Source organism: Echiichthys vipera, assembly GCF_963691815.1.
Source record: "Echiichthys vipera genome assembly, chromosome: 8".
NCBI lineage: Eukaryota > Metazoa > Chordata > Actinopteri > Perciformes > Trachinidae > Echiichthys > Echiichthys vipera.
In genome coordinates this window covers 29,959,497-29,976,234 of record NC_139833.1, presented here as the reverse complement: position 1 = coordinate 29,976,234, position 16,738 = coordinate 29,959,497, and the positions used below count along the sequence as shown (strand labels likewise).

The window sequence follows — 16,738 nt, the reverse complement described above, 5'->3', positions numbered from 1 at the left end:
TATAGAAGATATTTAGAGAAACTTATTACTATCTTTTGATAAGTAAGGACAGCTGCTCCTCCCCAACTTGCTATTCACAAAGTTAAACTTGAATCTGCTTGGGTGTACCCTTAATGCAATCGGTTGGTATTTTTTACTACTACTAATCAAGAAATAATAAATAAGTAAGTCCACAAAATGTCAGAAAAAAACAACAGTCCAAACCAAAAATGATATAAAACAGAGAACAGCAGCAATTCCTCACATTTGAGAAGCTGGTATCAGTTTGGTATTTTCCTTAATCAACTCATCACTCAACACTTCAGAAAACCCCACTGATTCAAATCATCCGTCTGTTCATCAACATCTGGAATGTTGAAGACGTGCTACGTGACTGTAAAGCTGTAATCTGAAATCTATTTGCAAAAATGCATGCAGCATGTCAACCAGTCAAACTAGTCCTGTGGAACTACTGTATCTAGAGTATATTTGCATGTAAAATACAGTTTTCACATTTGTTTTCTTGATCTAACAACCATTTCAAAGACTTTTGTCAACAACTTGGACACTGATGTACGAGACCCTTGATAGACTTGCGCTCAGGGGATTTTATTTGGCCTTCTGTTCTTCTCTGACCTTGCACAGGGGCCTGCTGGTACACTTGGCACTTGGACAGTGTATTTAGACAGGTCTCAGACTGGCCCAGTGCCACCCCACAGGGCCTTGTAGCTGCATGATACACTGTGTTGTTGTACAGCTGCCCAGAGCGGTCATCAAATCATCCACACCATCCTCAGAGGGAAGCTGACTAGCTCCCTCCTCTATGGCTTTCAGCCTCGTAGGTTGACAGATAGACTTTATAGCGCTGCAGACTAAACCATGAAGCTAAATCTACTTATAAAGGCCTATTTCCTCAAAGAAGTCTTCCACTCTCTAATTAAGCTTTAGTGTGACCAAAGAGGGAAAATGGAAACATTTCCTTTGTGCTCATCCAATGACATGAGCCTTATTGCATGGAAATTATGCAACTGACTGTCCTACTTAAGGTAGCATGCTTCATGTATTGTCTGTTTTCTGTATTTTCTATGTGATTAACGATACTTTGCAGCCAATGGGTTAACTGACAGTCATTATGGTGGTATGTTCTTGTGAATTTTAGAAAATGACCCTTCTTGTTTGTGGCTGGTACATCATTATACAGTCTTCCTTTGGGTATGAGTATTTAAAATATCCCTTCATTTGTGCACATTTACATTGCATTCATACTTTAAAGTACTAGCTTTCTTATCATTCCTTTTCTAATATGATCAGCTCAGAACTTGAGAGTTCAGTAATGTACAGCTAGTCAGGGAATCATTCAGTTTAATGACTTTAAAGTGTTGAAGTCTCGTTATACAAGAATTTGTATAAAAACCTCCTGGTGTCAGCAGCTGCCACCAAAAGCCCTGAGAGGTGCCTGTGTGTGAGGCTTTGTCATCGTCTGAGAGCGGGGCACTGGGGAGCGAGTGTTAATCTCAGTAGTTTCCCATTGAGAGCCAGGTAGGCTGCAGCCTAATCCTGAGAAGAGGAACGCTTTCATTATTGAACAACAAACACCAAGGCCACTTGGGAGCTGCCGCTTTAACACTGTCAACGGATGGATGGACTACACAAGCAAGGTTACATAAGCAGAGCTGCAGCACACTGGTGTGAACACCGGCATGTGTGCTCTGAAATGACTGTATTAGCATGTGTGCACATACGCCACACATTTTCACACAATCACAATCTGCTCGTTTCTCCCAGACATTTCCCATTTACAGTGGAAATCACTATGACATAAATGCAGCAGCGAATTCACTCATGTGACACAAATGCACCTGCTGGCAACCACAAACAAGCCTCTCAGTGTGTGGTAATTGGGAAGGCTTATTTTCATGTAAAGAAAAAGAGATGGCTTAAGATAGTTTTCTCAGAAGTGACAGATCTCACATAACATTTCCTGGAGCATACAGTAAATACAGAAGATACAGCACGCATTGTCCTGTGTTTCACAAGCGTTCTGCTCTATTATCCCTGCAGCCTGTAAAAGAGGCGTAAACAAGATGACGACCAATAAAGACAGTTAGCTGCTGGAGAAATCTGCCTTAGGCATCCAGACAATGGCAGCAATCACAGGTGTTTAACAACCCATGTCAGAAACCCTCTCTGAGGCTTTCACATGGGGAAGTAAAGCTTCACCTCTCATAAGCTGTCAACGCTACAACAGATCAACATGCTTTTCACTCTAACAGCAGGACCCAAATATCCATGAGAGAGAAATGTGAATCAAATGTTGTGTGGCGCCTGTTAAGGATGTGACAATGCCAATGGTGAATCACCGGATCGTCTGGAGGAATGGGGCGGTTTAATCACTCAACATAACTGTGGTTACATAAGTTGTGGTGCTGTCACTCAAATGTTATTGCGCATTTTTCTAGATTTTACACGAACACTTTAAATCTGAGCCTAAAACACCTCCAATCTTGCGGCCCATGTTAGCTACAGTTGAAAGGAGAGTACTAACAATTATTGAGTGTGGCCAATTGGTCACTTTGTGATAAGTGATGTCAAAATGAATATTAAAATCATCTGGGAGAGTAAGCTTTTTCAATGAGCATTCAAACAGATGACAACAGTGTCTTAAAATTGAGAAAATGACCTAGCTAGCAGCTCTGGTACTAAATGACTGGTTAAAGAAATGGGAAATACGCTCACTCGCTGTCACTTAAAGTGAGATGGGACAATTCCACTCTAGTGATGGAAAGACCTATTCTTTTCACATAACACATGTTAATGTATCAAACCTTTTAAGTTTTGATCCTTTTTGCAAAATATGGCTTCAGCTTCTCTGGGACTCCATTATACTGTAGTACATGCACTTCTCTTCAATGCATTATCAGTCACCATGTACAAGTTAACACTAATAAAGATAGGCTACAATAAATCTTATACATTTTAATGCATTGATTCTACATCCCCCCGCGACCCCGATAGGGACAAGCGGTTGAAGATGGATGGATGGATGGATTCTGCATCCCACTTGTATATAGGTAGGCCATGTAAACAGAAATGTGATTTGACTGCATCAATTAGCCGCTGACAAAGTAGTGGACCTCCCAGTTTGAGAGAACAGTTCATTCAGTCCTGTTCAGTATGCAGCTGGCAGGCTGTCTCCACTTGAGTCACTCATTGCCATCCTTGTTGATTCCTGCAGTGCCCTAGCCTTCTGAGACCATCCTGATCTCGCGAGCTCCATTGAATTTTACTCTCTGATCATTCTGGTTAGTGTGCGACAAAGAAAATTTGGAGCCGTTTGCCAAGAGAACGCCCAATTAGCATTGGTTTTGAGGCGGGTTTGAGTGAGACACAACACATGCAAATCCAACCTGATCTAGAGACATTTTCAGACAGCAATAGCCCTAATTCTGTTAGCCGCTCGCTTACGCTTTTTTTCTCCTGGATCCTTCTGTTGGAATATGGACCGGGCACCTGAAATTGTGCCTTTTTACAGACATGTTGTTTACTTTTTGAGCTTTGCCATGACGCTGTCATAGACTCGTCATACACTGTTAATCTGATTGGTTCATTTGGCCCAATAGACAGATGGTTTATCCAATCAGCAACCAGTATTTTCGCCCCTTGCCAGATGGATATGCTGAGCAAATGCAAATCATGCAAATCAATCCATCTGGCGGAGTCAAGTTAGCAGTGCCCTACAATAACAGCGATTGTGTAGGCAGCAGCAGTGGGAAAAGTCAGGGATTCATGAGCCAGGAGAAGATGAGCCTAGCTTAGCATACAGACTGGAAGCAGGGGGAAACAGTTAGCGTAGTTCTGAATTTCAGGTGAAGTTATGTGCTGCAACTACTTCTTAACAAGAAATTTACATTTTTAAATTTCAGTTTGGGTAAATATTAGTGTATACTGTATATTATGTATAGATTGTATTGTACTGTATAGATTCCACATCCCATCTTTCCAATACTATAATTGCTGGTAGCTAACTTTACCAGCTAACTTTTCGTGAACGATATGTCCATGGTAGTTTGTTTAGCCCAGTACTCTGCTCAAATGCAGTTGATGAATATCAATATGTCCTCTCAGGAAACATGTTGCTGTTGTTTTTCATTGAAATGCTATTGCAGTAAGATGTGTAACACACAGATGTATACATTTTAGAGCTAACTAGCAACTACTTTCAATGGCAGAATTTCTGCTTCCACACAATCTGTCCTTCTACAAAGATTTAAAGTGTTACTCCCATCCATATCCATCCTTTTAAGGGAGGCTGGCAATTACCCAGCATGCAGTGGGTGAATGGTAAGGGGACCAAATACCCCAGACCAATCACCAGTTAATCACAGGGCAACATGCAAACAAGAGCTAAACTTATTCACACGGACAATGCTTCAATTCACCTGATCTTTGGACTTTAGGATTAGATGAGGGAAACCAATGCGACATGCTAACAACAGTGGATAAGAGGCATGCTGTACCATATAACTAGTTCTGGCTAGGGAACTTTTTTCCATGTCTAAACATGTATTCTATCTACATTTTTCTGTCTTATAATCCAATTAGGTCAGTGTGTCAAAATAACAATGGGGACAACATACAAAAACCATTAGAAAGGGTAACATGACAGACATTTCATCAAACCGTCTCCATGAAAACGGAACAACTCCATTAACTGTGGAAGCTTGGTGAAAACTATGGGCAAAAACCTTTTCTTGACCATTTTTTTGTCAAACTGCTCTTTGTAAGGTCAAGAATGAGCATTTGCGCTGAAAGTGTTTTCACTAATGGCAAGATTGGCCTTTACGTTGACCATCATGGAGAGATAGTTACTTAGACCACCACTGGGCCGGGGCCTGTAGAAAATTAGGGAGGGAATAAAGGTGATCAGTCACTTCCACGGCAGCCAATCCCATCCCCAACTGCTACCATAAAGGTCATTTGTATGCTATAGGGTCATGGATAGCCCTAGACCCAAGGTTGGAACAAGACTTTATCTTCTGAAAGAAAAAGATCATCCTGCCATGAGAAAAAAATAGGACCTATGCAAAAAACATAATCACATCAGAGGCACTGTCCTAATTTTAGAAGGTAAGCCTCTTGTCACAGTCAATTGTGCTCTTTAATGCCACTTTAACTAATTCAGGAAATCCTGGCCAAAAGCTTTCTTCACCGTGAGTTAGATTCGTGACCAAAAGAGCCAATAAATCATTCAAAAATGGATATGTTCTTGCTATTAGAACTTTATGTTAAGTGACTATGGAATAAAGACCAAATGCTTGCTGGATGAAAAGGTCTCCGCGCTCAGTTACTACATAATGTTAGAGTGTGGAAATTAGCCTCTGTGTTATATCCAAGTACATTCATGTTAAGAGTCTGCAAGAGACAGAAAACAAGGTTGTGATAGCTGAGATGTCATTGTGCCACAAAGTCTGTCACTGACCCGCCACCACAGCAATTCAACCCACTGTTATTGCCTGGGCTTCTCTCCCTAGGCAGTTCTAAAGGGTGCCTAGTTGTGATCGATGACCGGTGGTGTCAGAGCGGGCTATCTTTCACCGCCACTTCCACTGCCCCCGCTCATGGTCATCTATCCTCTGTGGGTGTTTGAGCTGTCTGAGGCAGCCCCGCGAGGCTGGGTGGCCTAGACAACTGATGACCACTGGCTTAGCAGGAAGAACACATCCATCTGCTGAGCTGAGGGCTCTCTCCTTCAATCTTTTCCCCTTCCTCCTCTTCCTTTATGAATGCATCTCATTTTATTCCCTGGCAAGTGTGCTGGTAATTTCAGGTCCAGAAGGAGAGAGAAAGAGGGAAGGCGGGAGGATATACACAATGGTGGTAGGTGAGAAAGAAAGAGAGGGTTAGGATGGGAGCAAGGGAAGAGGAAGGGACATGCATCAGACATGCACCAGCGCTCTCTTCATATCGGGCAATTTATTAAAATAATAAAGCCCAGTCCTGCGCTGAAGGTTGAGCCCACAATAAACCTGACAGGGATACAGAACGAGGGGTTATGAGACTGAGGCATCGTCAGGAAAATAAACAAAATAAAGGCTGTGTCATGTCAGTGTCCACTTTATTATCTGTGCTAAACTCTTCAAAAGAAGTTAATTGATTTATTTTAAACCTAGACAGTCATATATTTCATCGTTAGCCTAAAAGGGCCTCTCATGAATCACTCAGCAACAAGAGAAGCACAAAAGCACAAAGATTGCTCTAAGCCTCTCGCCTCAACGGGCTTAGAATCACACTGCAAAGAGATACAGCAATGCACTGTGGGATGGGAGGAAATTAGAGCCAAATGGACATCTTAAATCTGACAAGATGGTAAAAGGTTGTGCACACTCTCTATCTGCTGTAAAACTGTCCTCTTCCAGGACACTCTTCATTTATCACCTAACATAGCCCATTCCACAAGTATGCTAAATTGGATAATGAATATCTCCAGGAGATGCAATAGATGAATAATTTCTTGGTTAAATTACGAGCCAGGGACATATTGCATAATTTGAGGTGTGAGACATTAGTGGAGTCAAATGGGTATAACATATTGGAGTCCATGGGAGTAACATGAACACATTAGTAACAGAACGAAGAAATGAACTATGCAATGACGAAATCATTAACAACAGTCACACTCCATTGATGAAACATACTTCAAGGGATACTTTGCTGATTTTACACTAGCTCTGTGTCATGGCAGTGCTTGCAGATCATAGACTATAAGGACGTAGCTTCCAAGCCAGGGCTCCAGACTAACTTTTTTTCACTAGGAGCACTGTGGCCACCAACTGAAAATTGAAGTGGCGCAACCAGAAATTTAAAGGGGAACACAGTGTAAATCAATAATAGATGCAGAAATTACAATGTGCTGTTTCAAATTCAGAGTCACATTTTTATTGTGCAGTTTTGAAGATGAAACATAGAAGGTAAACCAACAGCACCATCACTGTCATGACAGTACAATATTAAAAAATATACCATACCTTCAGAATAAGGGGTGTGACGAGACGATACACGATATTGAGTCCACGAGAATGAGACGCAAAGAGATTTTAACACTAAACTTTAACACTAAAATGTCAGTATTTTCTTTACAGAGGGATTGATTTTAGCAGAGAGCTGTGGTGGTGCTGCAGGTGTCTTTGCATAGTACTTGTGTTAGCGGTAAAGTAAATAAAAGTATAGTCCACCTGAGGATTTGCATCAGCTGGTTGAAAATTGGTCAAATATTCTCTCTTTAGCATTTAGCTTAGTACAGCACTATTGAAACATCACTTGTGTAACGGTCCCGCAAGGTCCGCCCTCTTGTCCTAATATGGACACTTCTGGGTCCAAAATACAGAGAAGTCAATGGGCAAATGCCAAACTTGAGGTTTCAAAACAGTAGTCAACTGACCGATAGGTGATGTCACAATGGTTGACATAGGGTCCATTATTTTTTACAGTCCATGACTGATGAACGGTGTTTAGCTTCCTTACATGGCAGAAATCCCTGAATCTTGTTGAAGAGGTTACATTGTTGCTATCTATGTGCTACAAATGTTTCACAAGTTATATCTACTGCTGTATTTGTTTCAGATATCATGTAGGACCAACACATGAATTAATACAAGAATGTGGTGGTGAGAAAGACCTTAAAATCTAATTTTCTCCCATTCTTACAGGCTAAGCATTGTTGAAGTCATTTATTCCACACGGGATGGCTGGGATGATTGTGCCTTTCCAATAACTTGGACACATTTCAAAATGGCTTGTGGCCCTCAAAGCTACAGCAATGTCTCTTTCCAGAAATCATGACCTGGTTACTCTAGCTAATCCACAGACTTGTTTTGAACAGTTTCATGAAGGTGCTTTTTTCTTTTTACCAAACTACAACCCCAATTGCATCTGCCATCTGACATTGCTAGCGATGGAGATGCGGTAGCTAGCTAGTGCTAGCCAAGGAGGACAAAATTAATCTTTACATCTTGTGCTGTTACAAGGACAAGCCTCTAGTCCGGGCGTCTGCTTGCTTCTACACACTGAAATGGTCAGTGGGTGTAGTTCAATGGAAAGTTCCTTCATGAAACTGCTCACAGGTCTGTGGATTACCTTGATTAACCTGGTCATGATTTCTGGAAAGGAACATTGCTGTTGAGTTTTCAATGTATTTTTTGGCGCTTTAAGCACCACAAGCCTGGTGGCATTTAGTTCCAATATATTGGAGATAAGGCAGACAACTCTACGGATGAAATCTCCAACACTGGAGCAGCAGAACTAGACTGAATAGATCACACTACAGGTTTAAGGGAAAAATATATGTATATGATTTCTTTTAACTATCCCTTTAGATATGCAGCTAGCATAAGGATGTGGTCAGCCTACAGAAAAACAGCAACCCTGGGTCTCTACAATGGCCAAAAATACAATACAGCCCCTGTAATCTCCACCACATACAAAAATTCATGTTCAAATGTTGAGACAGCATATGTATTACTGAGCTTTAGTAGACAAAGCCAGGATAGCAGTTTAGCCCTTCTCCTGACCTTTTCCCCAGCTAACCGCATTATGACTAGCTCCGGAGTTAATGCAAGAAATAGAGAGATAAGAATGATATTCTTCTTCTCACCTTACTCTCAGAAAGGAAGGAAATATGCACATTTCAAAAAAAGGTTGAACAATTCCATTTTTTCATTCAGAGACAGATCATTTTTAATTCAATTATTCTAACCAGACCAGTTTTCCTTAAATAACATGCATATTAAGGAAATGAAAATCAAAAGTTAGGTCAGTATGTGTAACAATTATGTAACACGATTACATTGTGACTGACAAAGGTCATAAAAATACAGATTACCATTACCAAGGGGTCCTTCCTGTTTACCTTCTAGCACTCACTATATGAATGTGTATATGGTTTGACAGACAATGTGTGTCAATCATGTTAACGTGGCAGATGAACACCCACAGCCTGCAGTGTCTGACCTGAAGACTGATATCATACCTGAGGCTTCACATAGAGAATGTCTGAGCACTGAGGCACACAGCCATGACCCAGCATCCTCCATACAGCACCACTCTGATGAATGTGTTTTCATCCTTAATTCAATGATGTTTCAGGTCTCTAAAAAAATGCAGTACAATAAAAAATTACTGAGTGCTTCAGAGTAGAGGGCATAGACAGAGGAAATAACAAAAACAGCGCACACTTATTTTAAATAAGCGACTGGACTTTAATAGAACCAAATAGAATTTTCCAATGACAATAGCCATTTAGAAAGCCTCTTTTCAGAAATGTGTCCTTTAAGAGGCTTGCATGTACTCCAACACAGCTGTACATCCAGTAATACTTAGTGCAGCCAGAGTGGAAGGAATAAGGAGGCATTCTAACCTGATGTATGTAGTTTATGCGGCTACACTTCTTTGTGACAGTTTTCCAGCGCCCTGCCATCCAGTGAATGTCCGGAGCAATGACCCGTGTGGAGAAGACAGCGTACTGCACAGGCTGGCTAAATCCGGTCCTCCAGCTATTCTTCTTCTTGGATAAACCAGTGCATAGCAAACATGGCCCCAGAGCATGTGCAATGTAAAGTCCTCCACATACTAATAAGAGCTAGAGGGGGATGAGGAGTAATGGAACAAGAAAATGGAACATTTCCCATTATCCATGTCAAAGCTGTGCAAGAAAGGCAAAATGGAACATTTTTGGGAATTGTAAGATTAAAAGGTAAGAGAGTCGGAGCAAAGATAACTAAATATTTCTGCAAAAAGGGTCATAAATTATATTATTCCAAGTTTCTTTATTTACATACACTCAGCGGCCACTTTATTAGGCACACCAGGTGCTTAATAAAGTGTCAGTGTGGTCTTCTGCTGCTGTTCCCTCTCTGCTAGAAAGTCGGTGGTGTTGTGTGTTCACAGATGCTCTCCTGCATTCCTCTGTTGGAACCAGTGGATATTTGAGTTACTGTTTCCTTTCTATCAGCTCCAACCAGTCTGGCCATTCTCCTCTGACCTCTGGCATCAACAAGGCATTTGTGCCCACAGAACTGCCGCTCACTGGATCTTTTCTCTTTTTGGGAGCATTCTCTGTAAACCCTAGAGATGGTTGTGCGTCAAAATCCCAGTAGATCTGCAATTTCTGAAACACTCAGAGCAGCCCTTCTGGCACCAACAACCACGCCACGTTCAAAGTCACTTAAATAACCTTTCTTCCCCGTTCTGATGCTGCTTTGAACTGCAGCCCATCCTCTTCACCATGTCTACATGCCTAAATGCACTGAGTTGCTGCCATGTGATTGGCTGATTAGAAAACCGCGTTACCAAGCAGTTGGACAGGTGCAACTAATAAAGTGGCCGATGAGTGTATATTAACATACATGCAGGGCTTGACATTAACACCCGCCCACCGGCCAAATGCGGGTGAATTTCAGCCGATAACACAGTTGCTCCTACTTGCCACTTTGGCTGGTTGAATTGAATTGTAGTTTTCTCAAAGGTCATCTGTATAAACAAACTGTTGGCAAAGTGATACAATGACACTACAGCTCCCATTAGCACTCGTGCTGGACGTCACTTCCGTGTTGGATGGACAAAAAAAACAAAAAAAACGGTTAAGGTGAGAAACACAGCTACAACTAGAGAAGTAGATCCAGACGTGATTATCGACGACAAGTGGAAGGCAGGTAGAGAGAGGCTAACGTATGATGCCACTGTATTTTCTTACAGCGGGGAAAAAGCAAAAGGACTCAAAGCATGTCTTTCACTACAGTGATTACTCAACCAGTACTGCCATGTATGTAGGGCTTGACACCCACTGTGGCTAGTGGTTTTCAAAAGTTACTAGCCACTCAGCATTCTCACTAGCCACAGATTTGTATATATAGTTCATTAAGGAAAAAAATACTCTATATAAAGGGTAGCTTCTTCATAAAAAGTGGTGCAGGGATGTAGAAGATTAATTAGAAAGATAACTCTACTGAAAAAACCTGGCCATATAAATACAGCATTTATTAACAACGTCATTTATCTATAACAAAAATAAACACAGAAGCCTAATGCAATTCAAATACATACAATTCATAAAACATTAACATTTAAATATGTTGAACTGAAAGCCTTAGTAATGACTCTATATACAGGATATCTAAGCAGCAATCACGTACAGGTGCATCTAAAACATTAGACCATCATGACATTTTCCCCCATATATTAAATGAGTTACTGAAACTTTGTGTTCTTTTATAGTTTCAAATTAGAAGTTTGTATTACAAATCACAGAAAAAAAGCTTTTGGGTTTCAGTTCTGCAGAATCCTTTGTCCTTCAGTGGGTTTCAGGACAAAAGATGGGAAAGTTGTATCCAGGCAAAACTGGTTGGAGCTTAGCTTCAGACAGGCCATACATATGACTCATCTACATCCACCTTGACCCTTGCTTGCCTTCCTCTGAGCTAGGGATGGGAATTGATTAGGTTATATTGAAACCCATGCTGGTATGTATTCTGCTTATCAGTTCGACACTTTATCCGTTCCTGATCAATTTCATTTGTGGAAAAATAGTTGTCCTACAAATGACAGAATATTGGACAGCTTTCTTTTTCATTTAGGTTTTATGTTGTTTCAAAGAAAATAACTGCTAAGCTGGCCTTTGGAGTTTCCAGCAGTGTATACGCCATTGTTTTGCAATGTGCAACTGTCAGAAAAACATGCTGGCACTGATAAAAGGAAATGATAAGGTCGGAGGCATACGGTTCTGGTTCTAATTTCAATTCCTGCCCACTGCAATATCTAAAACTGTCTGCTGTCATGTTTACCTCTGTGTTACATCCCCTGTCCTTTTAACAACACTCAATAAGCCTTTGGGAACTGAGGACACTAATGTTGAAGCGTTGTAGGTGGAATTCTTTCCCATTCCTGATGTTCCACTTCAGTTGCTCAACAGTCCAGGGTCTCTGTTCATAATGCACCACACCTTTTCCTCGCCCGTCCTTGCTTGTGAATGACTGAACCTTTCAGGGATGCTCCTTTTCTACCCAATCATGACACTCATGTGTTTCCAATGAACCTGTTCACCTGTGGAAAGTCTGTTGTTCCTGTCCCAGCTTTTGTGGAACGTGTTGCCTGAATCAAATTAAAAATGAGTGAAGTTTGCAAAATCAGTTTGAACATTAAATATCGTGTCATTGTAATGTATTCAACTGAACATAGATTGTAAAGGATTCGCAAATCATTGTATTCTGTTTTAAATTTACATTTTACACAACGTCCCAACTTCATTGGAATTGGGGTTCGTAAATATCATCCATAACTGTGTAATGGTTTATCTGCTCCTTATAAAACGTGACTAATTTACTCACTTTTGACATTAGATTAACAGGGTATCCTCTGTTTTAAGCTCAGCCCAAGATACAGGCTAAGCCGACCCTTTTTTGAATAATACGAGCCCATAAGATCACGAGTAAAAGGAAAACAAATATCTACAGTTTTGAGAAGTGGCAGATCTTATTTTCCGGTTGCTGGAAAATAAATCAATAGCATGGACTGCTGTTGGCTGACAGTAGAAAACTGCTTACTCTTCATTTGAGCTATATGTAATCAATCGTAGCCAGAGGATGGCTGCAGCCTTTTCCAAACTAAGTGGGGAAACGGAGGGATTACTAGCTCTGTGGCATTTATAAATTGAGCCCAACGAGAAGAGGGCCACCAAGAGACTCCCAGTCAACGTAATTACACCAGCAGGCCAATCCATCCGACCCAGAGATCTTTTACAGTAGCACTGCAGTAAATTCAGCAGTGAGCCTCTGACCGTATATTGCTTTCTTGCACTACAGTAAACGTTAATGTTTTTCATGCTGCCTAAAGAAAAAAAGAAAAAAAAAAGAGAAAAAGACGAGTAACCTTGGTGGCTACACATCTCTCTGACCTTTGCTTCTGGCCAAGCTGTGAGTCAGTGTTTATATTTAAATCTACATAGTGTTTACTCTCACATACTGCAGCATATCGTGGGACGTCTGTATTTTATACCATTGAAAAAGGTGAACATAAAACGCCCTTGAAGTCCATTTAATATTACTCCCTTTTGAAAATATGAAGGACACAGCAACAGCAACTTAAAAGCACAGAACCTTTTGAAGGACTACATGTGTCGCCTCTGGGGACATTTACAAATCAAAAATGTCAGACAGATATCTAAAAGGACATTTGTTGCAGAGCTAACATCATACTGATGTTCATGACATTGAGATAGGAGGATAAGTGATTCTTTTGTCCAAGGTATGCACGTCTTGCATTCAATGCACAGCAAACACACATTTTGACCTCTGATGTAATTCAGTAACAGCGTACCTTGTTGTATTTCTCTCAAGATTGCAAATAGGAGTTGCAACTCCCTCTATTTTGATATTGAGTTACAATATAAACATCCATTTCTAAGAATTCAGAGCCTTAGGATCTACTCACACTTAAGTACATAGTGCCTAGGCATGGCACACTTCCCGCCACGTCCAGGTGGACAGAGGTGGGCTTCGGCACGGCATGGTTGCACATGTATGAGCATGAACATAAAGGGCAGTCCTCACGACTATTTATATGCGACTGTTCCCCATGAAGAACATTTAAAAAGTGCCGCCAAAGGCTTTGTCGTAGTCTGATCCAGAGGTGAGAGTGTTTACTGCAGATTTGGTCAGAGGAAAATTCAAAAGCAGTTGGACAAAACACACAAAAACTCAGAGTGGTGATGACGTATAAGCAAGAAGCAAGCTTTTGAAGAAGTGTGAGTGGAGGCCGGGCCTTGCTAGAGGGGGAGGGGGGGGGGGGGGGGCAATCAGATGCTCAGATGCAACCTGTTAAATGTGTTAATTAAGACAGGACAGATAAAAACAAGTGCAGCATAAATCAATCAGCACGTCTCTTTCAGGCTTCGCAATAAGGCTAAACATCTAGGGTACAAAAAAAATAGCCAAATTTTGTTTTTATTTTCATCATCTTTTATCTCCTACTGAGATTTTTAAAAAGAATGTTCTGGACAGCCCTGCAGAGTGGTGATTAATTCAGTGGAGCAGCTAGTCTGGTCTGGATAAGAACCTGCAGGCAGCTCGGAGAATAATAAACGCACAGTTAAAAGGCAAAACCTGGAAAAACAGGGGTGACATTCTCTGCCACTAACAGAGTTAGTGTCAAAGCTGCTCCATTGCTATCTGGGGATGGCCAAAGCAGTATTAACCTTTGTGGAAATGGTTTCTGAGCCCTCCCGGGTTGCTGTGGCGTGTGTGTGTGTGTGTATGTGTGTGTGTGTGACACCAACTAGGACACTCTGGTTTGTTTGATGCACACCAGGATGCAACTCCATCAGACCTACAGGGCTGCAAAGACTGCATGCACTGCACGAGAGGCAGCTGAACGAAACAAATCACAGTGTTTTGTTTAACAACAGAGAAGATCCAGACTTATCAGATATCCCAATTAAGGATTGCAAGAACAGTGTGATTTGGCTGCCTCTGGTGCTGTTCAGTGTGAAGGCAGCCCTGGAGGCACGTTGTTGTCAGGCTTTTCTTATCAACACGCCGTGTAGACTATGGTACTCTGTGGGCACTACCACTTTCACAGGATTAACTGTGGTGGTTCTTGTACAATATCAATCTGCCTTAACTCCCCGTGTGTGCAGAGAATACTGAGTGTGAAGGGTACTGAGCCCATGTGCTTGTATTATTGTGAATATTTGGAGTAGAACTCACATTTTTAGACGGTGTCAAGCAATAATTTGCACAAGTTAACACATGCTGGTATAAAGACAGGTATCAAACGCAGCTCTGTTGGTTTGTGTTGACATTAAAGGTTTATTTTTTTTCATTGTTCCATGTACTTGCATATGAATGAACATTTGGGTGTTTGGCTCAATGTTCCGACTGACCTGATTTGAATATTCTTAAGTAAGCTGACACCTTGTGTGGAAAGCATGTTACTATACTGCTACTAAGCCCCTTTAAACATGCAGGGCAAACATTAAATTATTATTACATTACCCGGCGGGGCTGTATGTGAAAACTGGTATCAAACGGAGTTCACCCTCCCAGCTCTTTAGTACAAATAGCGTTTAAGAGTGAAAACCGCCACTCATTCTCCGGGTGTGTTGGAGAGTGAAAGGGGTTTGTTAATGAAGGACTGACACCAAAATCACCAAACAAATGCACATTGTTTATAGGCTCTGTCAGCCCGGTGTATTTGTACAATGTAGCTTCTTCTTGTAACATTACGTCGCACAAAAGTGAGAGAAAACGGCATCTTTAACTCTGCAGGTCGTATAACGCAGTCATGTGTGGGTTTTTTTTTTTTATTTAGATTTTATTTGGGACAAAAAATACAATCGTAGAATTGAAATATGTTTTTATTTCAGAGGTTGTTGTGGTTGATAAATACACCACAATGTTAATTGTACATGCAATGAACACTTTCACTCATTGATGTGAACTGTTTATTATTTATTTATCATTGATTAATGTTACTGATATTCACCACAATGAACTTATTGTGAGGTTTTTTTTTCTATCACAACCCGTGAATAAAATGATCATCCCACCCTTAATGTTTTAATTAATCCACTGTTGGGAAATTTTGTGGCATTTATGTGTAGACTTTATTGTTTTATTGATGAGAGGAAATAAAAATGTGAGCCTGTTGTCTCCACCTTAAAGCATTACTATGTCTCTTGGTATACATTTGAATTAATTAATATGTACTGTATATAGGCTATGTTTTAAATAACACATGCATCAAAGGAAGTTTTGATTAATCAGACATAGAGTATATCTCTTCCAAATGGCTGTTTTACCTATTCAAGATAGTATAAAGAAATGGCAGTAAAAAACGAAATGTTTACAATTCCACTGTTGTCATGATGGTTTGTAATTACAAAAAAGTTGGTCAACAGAAAAAAGAAGCAGTGATATAAGGGATGGGGTCTAATATCCAGTTCCATTTTCGATGCTGTTCCTTTTTGGAAAACCACCCTAATGCCTTAAGTTAACAAATTTCTTGGGTCTCTCCACTCTTTTTTGTTCCAATCTAACCTCACCAAACATCGACACGAATTGCGCTGCACAGCAAGCTCCAACCACTCGCTACCTCTTATGTGTTGCTGTTCACTTAGTGGTTGCTAGGAAGGATAAATACTGATCTCTCAAATAAATATGCAGTGTCAAACAGTGGTGGAGACACAGAGGATGGGAAAAGCAATAGACCATGAGAAAAAACAAGAAGACAGAGAGTAAGGAAGAGATTGAGAAAGACTGTGTGGGAGGACGCAAACGTAAGAGCGGGTGAGGGAAAGACCCTCCACTGGATTTGTGGTGGGGCTAAGCTGCCTTCTGGTGTTACGTGACCATACCGCCAATGAAAGAAGGCTCGGGCTTATCGCGGCGTGCACAAGCAGCTCGGCTGGCAAAGGCACCGTGGCATGGCCGTGGGTGCTGCTGTCAGTGCGTGACAAATAGCTCTTACACTCTCTCCCTTCTCTTACTCGTTCACTCGATTCCCTTCCTTCCTCTCACTCATTCACTTGGGAAGAGCATGTAAAGATTTGATGCTGATGCACAACATGGGGACAACTCATACTTAAGGTGGATATCATTACAGAGAAGTGGCCTCCTTGCTCCTTTCAGTTTACATGTGCATTCCTATCTTTCTATGTACATCCCACATGGCCTGTAATAACAGCGTGTTATAAGGATATTTCCATTTGTGT

At 41.0% G+C, this 16,738-nt stretch overlaps 1 protein-coding gene across 3 annotated transcripts in view; it reads right to left on the bottom strand.

The window, feature by feature from the left end:
- The window catches only part of oxr1a (oxidation resistance 1a), a 180,717-nt gene that overhangs the window by 89,433 nt on the left and 74,546 nt on the right, over positions 1-16,738 (bottom strand). The window lies entirely within an intron of this gene.